The sequence below is a fragment of the Anneissia japonica genome, unplaced genomic scaffold, assembly GCF_011630105.1.
Source record: "Anneissia japonica isolate Jap-2015-1 unplaced genomic scaffold, ASM1163010v1 scaffold9_len2422644_cov172, whole genome shotgun sequence".
Classification (NCBI taxonomy): Eukaryota; Metazoa; Echinodermata; class Crinoidea; order Comatulida; family Comatulidae; genus Anneissia; species Anneissia japonica.
The window spans coordinates 415,689-427,243 of NW_022758107.1; the positions used below are offsets into that span (position 1 = coordinate 415,689).

Sequence of the window (11,555 nt, forward strand, 5' to 3'; positions counted from 1 at the left end):
GTGTAATTTTCACTGTTCCATAATTTTGTACTTTATGTTATCTTCTTTAGGCTTCCAAACATATTGGCTAAGTGTATTGTTATTCTTGTATTTATCATTACGGAATGAGCTGGTATGCATTGTATCTACTTTTAAACGTATTTTCCGTAAGACCAACGGCATCATAGACCTTATACTAAAATGATATTTTATATTATGGTATCCAACCAAAGCCACCATACAATGGGAGTCTTTAAGAATGAACCATGCCATTGATGTTTCAATTTGCATATCAAAACAAAACAATCTATGGAACTGTGTAAAGCAGTGAAGGTATAGTAAAGCTCCAAGCCAGTTGAACTACGTTGTGGTCTTTAATATACAGGTGCAGCGGTTTGTCTTCAGATTTATTTGATTCTGACAAGCAGAATTTCTCCAGCTGATAACAGGTAAGTGACTGAAACACAGGCTACGTTTCATATCGCGTTTGATAATCTTTCCCACTGTACATAAATCAGAAATTTAGTTTCTAATTGATCGATGTCATTGACTTGATCTGAACTTAATAAATCTTAAACGATAATCGGCTCGTCGTAGATCGCGGAACTCGCTTGTACTCGGCGATAAAATGGTGTAGCCTGTAGGAATTAATTTATTATTAGACGCAAACTGATCTCGTTACATCCATTTCCTTCTTGTTGTGCCATATAGGCCTTTTAAAGGCATATTTCTATTATTTTTCAAGCACAGAGTACATTATTTTCTTCTATATGGTTCTGTTAATGGAATTGCTCAACGGCTACGTCATTTGGGCGAAACCATTTGGGCTACACTATATGTGGGTGTGGATACAAATTTCCAAACAAAGGGGTGGTCTCACGTTCTTTGTTGAGATACAGAATTACTATATTGCTAGTAGCCTAGTATATATAAGTCAACCAATTTCAAATAAAATACTGTAAACATACGAATATTAGAGTGGTAACATAACTATTCTGTCCTTTATTATAGCACAATCAATAAGTCACCGCCATTAAAAATGCTCGACCATAGATAAATTCACTCCGAATTCGCCGGGATAGCCAAAAGTCATGAACATTGTTTTGTATTTCTTATGATCTTCAAACAGTCTGTATTACTAATTCGTATTTTCCCCCATATTTATGTCAGTGTTGGGTTCATCTCATAAAAATAACGGAAGCTCATAAGATAAAGTGTAATTTTCTTTCTTAGAAACTCAAAATTTAAGTCTGAGATTGCCATTTGTGGCCTGGCATAGACAAAAACAATCCCTACCTTAGTAGGGCCCATCCTGGGCTTTCAACCTAATCCTCTTTCTGTAAAATTGCCTTTCTGGGCACCCTATATTTCACTGTGGCATAATTCTCTATATAAACTCAAGTTATATTTTGTAAGTACTTTACTGGAAACTAAAGAAAACAGGGGTGGTCCCAGTGGGGAGCCCTTCTCCTGTGAGGGAGATGCTGCTCCCTCCCCCTTTGGGGCCCGGGGAGAACATCTACACTGAGTCGGGGGGAAAAAAGAAAGTATATACATTTTCTGCATTATTAGTAGAGTATCTATCAATTGATTAAATAAGCCTTTGAAACCCCTAAATTGTCATATTTGTCAGGGGCTTCGCCCTGTACCACTTTTCAAACGGTTTGAGCAAGCCCGACCACGCCGACTTCGCTCTCCCTGTCGGGTTTGGTATTCATAAACAATTAAGGAGGGATGCTAGTCATGGGGGGGGGGGGCTGGTCCCCCGGATCTCCGCTGGCGCCACCCCTGTTTTTTTTAAAATTATGATAGTATGATACAGATTTTTTAGAATAGTGTACCTTTATTTCAATTGAATTAAATTGAATTTAATTATGACGAGCAAACCTTATGATTAATGGTCCCGGTTCAAATTATGAACATTTATGGATAGCAGACAGATCATCTGTATGTCTGTTTATTGGCGAAGACACATTTAGCGTTGTAATTTGTATTAAGGAAGCCTCTAATTAGCTTACTTAGGCCTAAATATACAGTTCAATCAATTCAAATACAGGTACAGTAAGTCTAATTAAGTATCAGTAGCTAAACACTGCGATCAATTCGCCAATGGTAAACAAAGTAAGAGTAACAATAAGTTAAATTCCAATTTCATTGCCATACTCTAAGTACGGTACTTATTCTGAAAATTACACAATTTCTCAAGTTGGTGTATGAGAGCTTAAATTGGTTCAATGCATGTTTTGTGTATGCAATGCTGAGGAGGGACATGATTTTCGTTAGTGGGCTAAGTTTCAGTTGGTTTGATTCAACATATAGGCCTACCTCAACCCCACAGTGTCGGAGGGTCGGGTGTTGATAAACTAATATTTTCGGAGGTCTTAAATTTGTACATTAGGTCAACTTCGGCTATATTTCACAGTTAAAAAACCATACATGCTACAGGTGTATTTTAAGGGCCGCACTAAGCTCTGCATATCCCCCTCCGTCTCTAAATTAACCCCTGCTAAAAAAACAGTACCAGATCCAGATTGAGATAGGCATATTATTTAAGGAACTGAACCTTTAAAACCAAATATGAAAAATTGAGTCTGAATTTGATACTGCCATTAAATATGTACGTGGCGAATAAATATTTATATTGTTGGATAATAAAACGATAACAATAGTCAGCAGGTTGTAGAAATCTATTAGCCTAATAATAATAATAATAATAATTGATCGCGTCGTCAACGTAACGTTTTATATGGCTCTTGATGACAAATGTTGACTTAAAAGAGCTGATGGTACCTATTAATTTCCAGGCAGGTAACTATATTAGTATCATTTTATTTGAACAGCAAGATGTGGCGGTACGGGACAAACGTTACACTAATTACAGTTATGTCATTTTATAACATTTTTTTTATTAATACCTTAATAATAATTTCACATTGAATGATAAATTCTAAAAATATGGATGTTAAATGTTACAATAAAGAAACGTCCGTCATCTTAAATTTGATCCAAGTTACTTGACTTATGTACATTACATTATTAGTATAATTATTATATTGCTGTTTATAATTCATAATTTGATTTTCCTTAATAGAGATGGCAGACGGTAAGTCTTTCCTGGCAGTAGGCCTACACTGTTTTCCGCCATACTTAATATAGGCCTATACAGTACAGAACACCTTAATAAAAACTAAATAAGATAGGGCCTACATCAATACAGTACATGAAAATTACACCGAGAAAAATCGAATCTACATAACCATAACATCATTACGTTGCTGTAGTAGAAGTTTCTATTATTTAAATGTTGTTTTAAGTATTATGATGTCATAATTAGTTGTTTCCGCGGGTTGGTGTTTTGTTGTGAATTGTCTCATTTCCATGAGAACAATTGACCTTTCACTTACTAATTAAATAAAACTGTACATGGACTATATTTGCTTCTATTGTAGTGATGATTGTATTAATGTATAGCCAAGGAAAGAAACCACCACCATCGTCATATATATCATGTCAGTAATCGTTCGTGTCATAGTTATGGTAATCCCCGTGGTGGTGGTCATCGCATCCTTATTTACCTCATAATCATAATCTTTGTACACCACTGACCATCACGATCCTTGATAGGTACCATAATAATTATAAAAATATTTAAGCATTTATATAGCGCTCTTTACTGGAGTCTCACAGCGCTTAAATGTATAAACTTTAGAAAAAGGTGAGTTTTAAGAAGAAATTTGAATTCAGAAAGAGTTGGAGCATAACAGATGGCGGTGGGAAGTTGGTTCCGAGAAGAGGTGAAAACTTTTGGGGACAGATGTTAAGTTTAAAAGGATCAAGTTCAGAACGAAGGCCAGCACGTAAATGAGTATTATAAAGTTATAAGTTCCTGAAGGTAAGATGGAACAGTATTATGTAGGCACTTACAAGTCATAGTTACAATCCTAAAAATGATGCGTTTATGAACAGGTAACCAATGAAGCCGTGTGAGTACCGGTATATAAATATGTGACATGGTCAGATTTCATCGCTCGGAATATGAGTTTTGCCGCCCTGTTCTGAATTAGCTACAGACGTTTTATTTCTTTTTCAAATGAACCATGAAGTAGAGAAATACAGTAAATGGCAAACAGATTCGTCTATGTAATTTCTGATTTGGAAGATATTTCTGAGGATACCATCACAATCATCGGTGCCATGTGATTATTATCATTTTATGACGTGTTCATAATACCACTACAGCTTTTGAAAACAAATTATTTAGAAGAGCGCGAATGGACATTAATTATCATCATCATCGTCAACATCATCATCATAGTCACCGTCGTCGTCGTCATCATCATCATCATCATCATCATCATCATCATCATCATCATCATCATCATCATCATCATCATCATCATCATCATCATCAATGTTATCATCATTTTCATTAATTCATGATTTATAATTTTAGTATCCTCAACGCCACATAGTGCCGCCATGACATTAATGCTTCATTATCATCGCCAGCGTCATCACCATCATTATCATCGTTCATCAGAATAACCATAACCATCAAATCATCATAATCTCCACCAACACCACCACCTCGTTTTCATTGTCTGCATCAAGAACATCAACTTCGCAGTAGCGGCCACTATCAAGCTTGTGAGTTCAGAGGCCGTATCCAGGGGGTGGGGGTGCGTTGGGTGCGTACGCAGTTCACAGTTAAAAAACCATACATGCTACAGGTGTATTTTAAGGGCCGCACTAAAGCTCTGTATATCCCCCTCCGTCTCTAAATTAACCCCTGCTAAAAAAACAGTACCAAATCCAGATTGAGATAGGCATATTATTTAAGGAACTGAACCTTTAAAACCAAATATGAAAAATTGAGTCTGAATTTGATACTGCCATTAAATATGTACGTGGCGAATAAATATTTATATTGTTGGATAATAAAACGATAACAATAGTCAGCAGGCTAATAATAAAGGCCAACTCAGACAGCGTCGGCCGACGCAGCCCGACCCGATTTATCGTCGGGGACAGTCTTAAGCCTGTCTCTTATGAGCTGATGGTACCTATTAATTTCCAGGCAGGTAACTATATTAGTATCATTTTATTTGAACAGCAAGATGTGGCGGTACGGGACAAACGTTACACTAATTACAGTTATGTCATTTTATAACATTTTTTATTAATACCTTAATAATAATTTCACATTGAATGATAAATTCTAAAAATATGGATGTTAAATGTTACAATAAAGAAACGTCCGTCATCTTAAATTTGATCCAAGTTACTTGACTTATGTACATTACATTATTAGTATAATTATTATATTGCTGTTTATAATTCATAATTTGATTTTCCTTAATAGAGATGGCAGACGGTAAGTCTTTCCTGGCAGTAGGCCTACACTGTTTTCCGCCATACTTAATATAGGCCTATACAGTACAGAACACCTTAATAAAAACTAAATAAGATAGGGCCTACATCAATACAGTACATGAAAATTACACCGAGAAAAAACGAATCTACATAACCATAACATCCGTTGCTCTAGTAGAAGTTTCTATTGTTTAAATGTTGTTTTAAGTATTATGATGTCATAATTAGTTGTTTCCGCGGGTTGGTGTTTTGTTGTGAATTGTCGCATTTCCATGGGAACAATTGACCTTTCCACTTATGTACTAATTAAATAAAACCGTACATGGACTATATTTGCTTCTATTGTAGTGAAGATTGTATTAATGTATAGCCAAGGAAAGAAACCACCATCATCGTCATATATATCATGTCAATAATCATTCGTGTCATAGTTATGGTGATCCCCGTGGTCGTGGTCATCGCATCCTTATTTACCTCACAATCATCCTCTTTGTACACCACTGGCCATCAAGATCCTTGATAGGTACCATAATAATTATAAAAATATTTAAGCATTTATATAGCGCTCTTTACTGGAGTCTCACAGCGCTTAAATGTAAAAAACTATAGAAAAAGATGAGTTTTAAGAAGAAATTTGAATCCTGAAAGAGTTGGAGCATAACAGATGGCGGTGGGAAGTTGGTTCCGAGAAGAGGTGAAAACCTTTGGGGACAGATGTTAAGTTTAAAAGGATCAAGTTCAGAACGAAGGCCAACACGTAAAGGAGTATTATAAAGTTATAAGTTCCTGAAGGTAAGATGGAACAGTATTATGTAGGCACTTACAAGTCATAGTTACAATCCTAAAAATGATGCGTTTATGAACAGGTAACCAATGAAGCCGTGTGAGTACCGGTATATAAATATGTGACATGGTCAGATTTCATCGCTCGGAATATGAGTTTTGCCGCCCTGTTCTGAATTAGCTACAGACGTTTTATTTCTTTTTCAAATGAACCATGAAGTAGAGAAATACAGTAAATGGCAAACAGATTCGTCTATGTAATTTCTGATTTGGAAGATATTTCTGAGGATACCATCCCAATCATCGGTGCCATGTGATTATTATCATTTTATGACTTGTTCATAATACAAATACACTAGCTTTTGAAAACAAATTATTTAGAAGAGCGCGAATGGACATTAATTATCATCATCATCGTCAACATCATCATCATAGTCATCGTCGTCGTCATCATCATCATCAATGTTATCATCATTTTCATTAATTCATGATTTAGAATTTTAGTATCCTCAACGGCACATAGTGCCGCCATGACATTAATGCTTCATTATCATCGCCAGCGCACAGTGGGCCAGGGCGAAATCAAAGTGTGCCAAAAGTCCATTCTGGTGACTATGGCTTTTACACTTTTTTTCACATGATTGAAGATGGGTATACCCTGGTGAATCTATCCTGAAAATATTTTACATTTAAACAAATTTTAAAGGTGGTATTTTTCAACAAATGTCGGAAATTTCTCTATAAATATTTCAAATGCTATAATTGACTATATTATATCAAAACACGTTTTTTTTCTTACAGAAAATTCGGAATTACTTTAAAATGTACACGTTTCTTGTATATAAATTGGGGAACACAAATATATGTTTTGGTTTAAATTTGAAGTTTGCATCAATAATAAATCGTTGTTTAAACCGCAGAAAAAATATTTAAAAACCTATTTTTAGAAAAATAGGAGAGAAAGTTTAGATTCATGTGGATTCATGCTTTAATTTGTACATCACCATCTTCAGTATAGCCTTAGCTTTATGATGGTACCAAATTTAGCTGCTACTTTTTGCAACTTTGCGAGCTAAATGCACTTTTATCAGTCTTGTTTTCGCAAATTTGAGACACAGTTTAATTAGAGCAAACCACAACCTGTAGGGATGTACGCACTTCTACTCAACCAGTTCATGCAAAGCGTGGGGAAAACACTCCAAAAATTGACAAACTGCTCGTGATTTAACAGTAGCTAATCTTGTAATATTTTGTTGCTGTTTAGAATACTTTATTAAATTTTGAGCAGCCTAATAATTCAAATATATATCATAATGAAGATGATATCTACAAGCAGGCCTATATCTAGGCGTCAATTGTTTTTAACTTTATTCAAAGACACCCAAGACTTTGAAAAGCTTCCAGTTTCAACTTAAGAAGAGATGAGCTACTACGGGAGTAGTAACGACCTTCCCAACAAACAATACTATGTTATGATAACGTGACAATAACGTTAAATTTTTGTGTTGAAAACTTGATTTTGTAGAACCCTAAATACGTACTGAACATAATTTCAAAACTTTTGTACGTTCCTACAACGTTGTGTAACGTTATTTTGTGACATACCTAACCACAACGTTCGCCACGAACGTTATTAAAAAGTAAACACGTGTTTGCCGGGTTTCTAAACAAATAACTCGTGGCTTGACAACATTTTCGAATAAAGCTATTAATTTTGACACAGAACAGAAACATTCTTTCCACACCACCAGAAAACCCACAAGAGACTTAAAAACAACCCAAACCGGGACGTCCTATCGAAGTATGGGAGGATCTTTCAGAGAGTTCGCACAAGAGTAAAGTACAAGAGATGTTGACAGTTGATGTTGACATAAAATGTACGCACTGAACTTCTTTCGCACTGAACTTCTTTATGCAGCATTGCAAGGGGCGTTCAAGAAGAATCGATTTTAAAGTCTACTTGTGTAGAAAATACATACACATTTTATTTCTCCCCGACGAATTCTGAAGTCACTCCTGAGGCGCAAACCGGAATCTTTCACGACAGATGAAACATTGTCCATCTTTGTCGCTCCATAGTAAAACGAAACTCCTCCTTACACTAAAATAAGAGTATAAAAAAGCATTGCTATCCTGGTGGTACAGTATACCTGTCAAAGAGGACAGCAAAAGTTCCGTTTTAAAGCTTCTTTGTTCACACTGCACTGAGAATTATCAAAAAAACATAAAACGACCATTATCGATACTTTTACAATATAGGCCAAACATGATTGAGGACGGAATTAATATATCATGACATTGGTGTAGGCTTAATGTTTGACAATTCCATGAAATCTCAGATGCAAACACATTTTACATTTAAAAAATGTAAAATTAGGTTGTCTGGTATATTATTATGAATTTTAAATTCGATTTCGATTTTGATTTATTTAAAAAAAGCATTTATATTTACTGTAAGATTAACAATAGAAATTTTATGTTGGCCTATGCCTAAATCACCTTTGGCCCGGTCCAATCAGAAAAATGTATTTTGATTACGTCATGGAAAATACAAAAAGTTTCCCACAGAAGTTCCTTTGTCCCAAACCTCCATAAACATTTAAAAAATCATTGCAATATGAACTTGTTTTGGTATTACAATGAAAACTGACATCGTCCAATCAGAAAACAGTACAAAAATGACGTCATATAGATTTGAAAATGCTTTTATTGAAATCTACGGGTATGCAAAACATCCAGATAAGTCTTATATTCGTTTAGATTAGCTTCTGCAATGAGTAATGAATTTTGGCACACTTTGACTTCATTCTGGCCCACTGTGCAGCGTCATCACCATCATTATCATCATTCATCAGAATAACCATAACCATCAAATCATCATAATCTCCACCACCACCACCACTCGTTTTCATTGTCTGCATCAAGAACATCAACTTCGCAGTAGCGTCCACTATGAAGCTTGTGAGTTCAGAGGCCCGTATCCAGGGGTGGGGGTGCGTTGGGTGCGTACGCAGTTCACAGTTAAAAAACCATACATGCTACAGGTGTATTTTAAGGGCCGCACTAAAGCTCTGTATATCCCCCTCCGTCTCTAAATTAACCCCTGCTAAAAAACAGTACCAGATCCAGATTGAGATAGGCATACTATTTATGGAGGCTTAACAGCATTAACATAACTGAACCTTTAAAATAAAATATGAAAAATTGAGTCTGAATTTGATACTGCCATTAAATATGAACGTGGCGAATAAATATTTATATTGTTGGATAATAAAACGATAACAATAGTCAGCAGCCTAATAATAAAGGCCAACTCAGACAGCGTCGGCCGACGCAGCCCGACCCGATTTATCGTCGGGGACAGTCTTAAGCCGTCGTGAGAAATATTAAACACGTTTAATATTCTACTACGCGACTGCCCCCGACGCACACCATCGCGTCTGCGTTCAACTCACACAGACCCGACGCGACAACAAATCGCGTCGGGCTGCGTCGGCCGACGCTGTCTGAGTTGGCCTTTATAATAATAATTGATCGCGTCGTCAACGTAACGTTTTATATGGCCCTTGATGACAAATGTTGACTTAAAAGAGCTGATGGTATTAATTTCCAGGCAGGTAACTATATTAGTATTATTTTATTTGAACAGCAAGATGAGGCGGTACGGGACAAACGTTACACTATACAATTATGTCATTTTATAACATTTTTTTTATTAATACCTTTCACATTGAATGATACATTCTAAAAATATGGATGTTAAATGCTACAATAAAGAAACGTCCGTCATCTCAAATTTGATCCAAGTTACTTGACTTATGTACATTACATTATTATTATAATTATTATATTGTTGTTTATAATTTATAATTTGATTTTCCTTAATAGAGATGGCAGACGGTAAGTCTTTCCTGACAGTAGGCCTACACTGTTTTCCGCCATACTTAGGCCTATACAGTACAGAACACCTTAATAAAAACTAAATAAGATAGGGCCTACATCAATACAGTACATGAAAATTACACCGAGAAAAAACGAATCTACATAACCATAACATCCGTTGCTGTAGTAGAAGTTTCTATTGTTTAAATGTTGTTTTAAGTATTATGATGTCATAATTAGTTGTTTCCGCGGGTTGGTGTTTTGTTGTGAATTGTCTCATTTCCATGGGAACAATTAACCTTTCCACTTACTAATTAAATAAAACTGTACATGGACTATATTTGCTTCTATAGTAGTGATGGTTGTATTAATGTATAGCCAAGGAAAGAAACCACCACCATCGTCATATATATCATGTCAATAATCATTCGTGTCATAGTTATGGTGATCCCCGTGGTGGTGGTCACGCATCCTTATTTACCTCACAATCATCCTCTTTGTACACCACTGACTATCAAGATCCTTGATAGGTACCATAATAATTATAAAAATATTTAAGCATTTATATAGCGCTCTTTACCGGAGTCTCACAGCGCTTAAATGTATAACCTATAGAAAAAGGTGAGTTTTAAGAAGAAATTTGAATTCAGAAAGTGTTGGAGCATAACAGATGGCGGTGGGAAGTTGGTTCCGAGAAGAGGTGAAAACCTTTGGGGACAGATGTTAAGTTTAAAAGGATCAAGTTCAGAACGAAGGCCAGCACGTAAAGGAGTATTATAAAGTTATAAGTTCCTGAAGGTAAGATGGAACAGTATTATGTAGGCACTTACAAGTCATAGTTACAATCCTAAAAATAATGCGTTTATGAACAGGTAACCAATGAAGCCGTGTGAGTATATAAATATGTGACATGGTCAGATTTCATCGCTCGGAATATGAGTTTTGCCGCCCTGTTCTGAATTAGCTACAGACGTTTTATTTCTTTTTCAAATGAACCATGAAGTAGAGAAATACATTAAATGGCAAACAGATTATGTCTATGTAATTTCTGATTTGGAAGATATTTCTGAGGATACCATCACAATTATCGGTGCCATGTGATTATTATCATTTTATGACTTGTTCATAATACAAATACAGCTTTTGAAAACAAATTATTTAGAAGAACGCGAATGGACATTAATTATCATCATCATAGTCATCGTCGTCGTCGTCATCATCATCATCAATGTTATCATCATTTTCATTAATTCATGATTTAGAATTTTAGTATCCTCAACGCCACATAGTGCCGCCATGACATTAATGCTTCATTATCATCGCCAGCGTCATCACCATCATTATCATCATTCATCAGAATAACCATAACCATCAAATCATCATAATCTCCACCACCACCACCTCGTTTTCATTCTTTGCATCAAGAACATCAACTTCGCAGTAGCGGCCACTATCAAGCTTTTGAGTTCAGAGGCCCGTATACAGGGGGTGGGGGTGCGTTGGTTGCGTACGCACCCCCCCCCCCCCCCCCCCCCCGC

At 35.9% G+C, this 11,555-nt stretch overlaps 1 protein-coding gene across 2 annotated transcripts in view; it reads left to right on the forward strand.

Moving 5' to 3' along the window:
* Positions 1 to 272: 272 nt before the first annotated feature.
* Positions 273 to 11,555, forward strand: part of LOC117125065 (extracellular tyrosine-protein kinase PKDCC-like) — a 20,903-nt gene continuing 9,620 nt past the window's right edge. The window contains exon 1 of one of the 2 annotated variants that reach the window (XM_033271437.1): positions 273 to 428. The gene's annotated coding sequence lies outside the window, so the exon portion shown is untranslated. Of the gene's footprint in view, positions 429 to 10,663; positions 10,816 to 11,555 lie in introns of those variants that run through there. The other variant, XM_033271438.1, reaches the window with a different exon arrangement.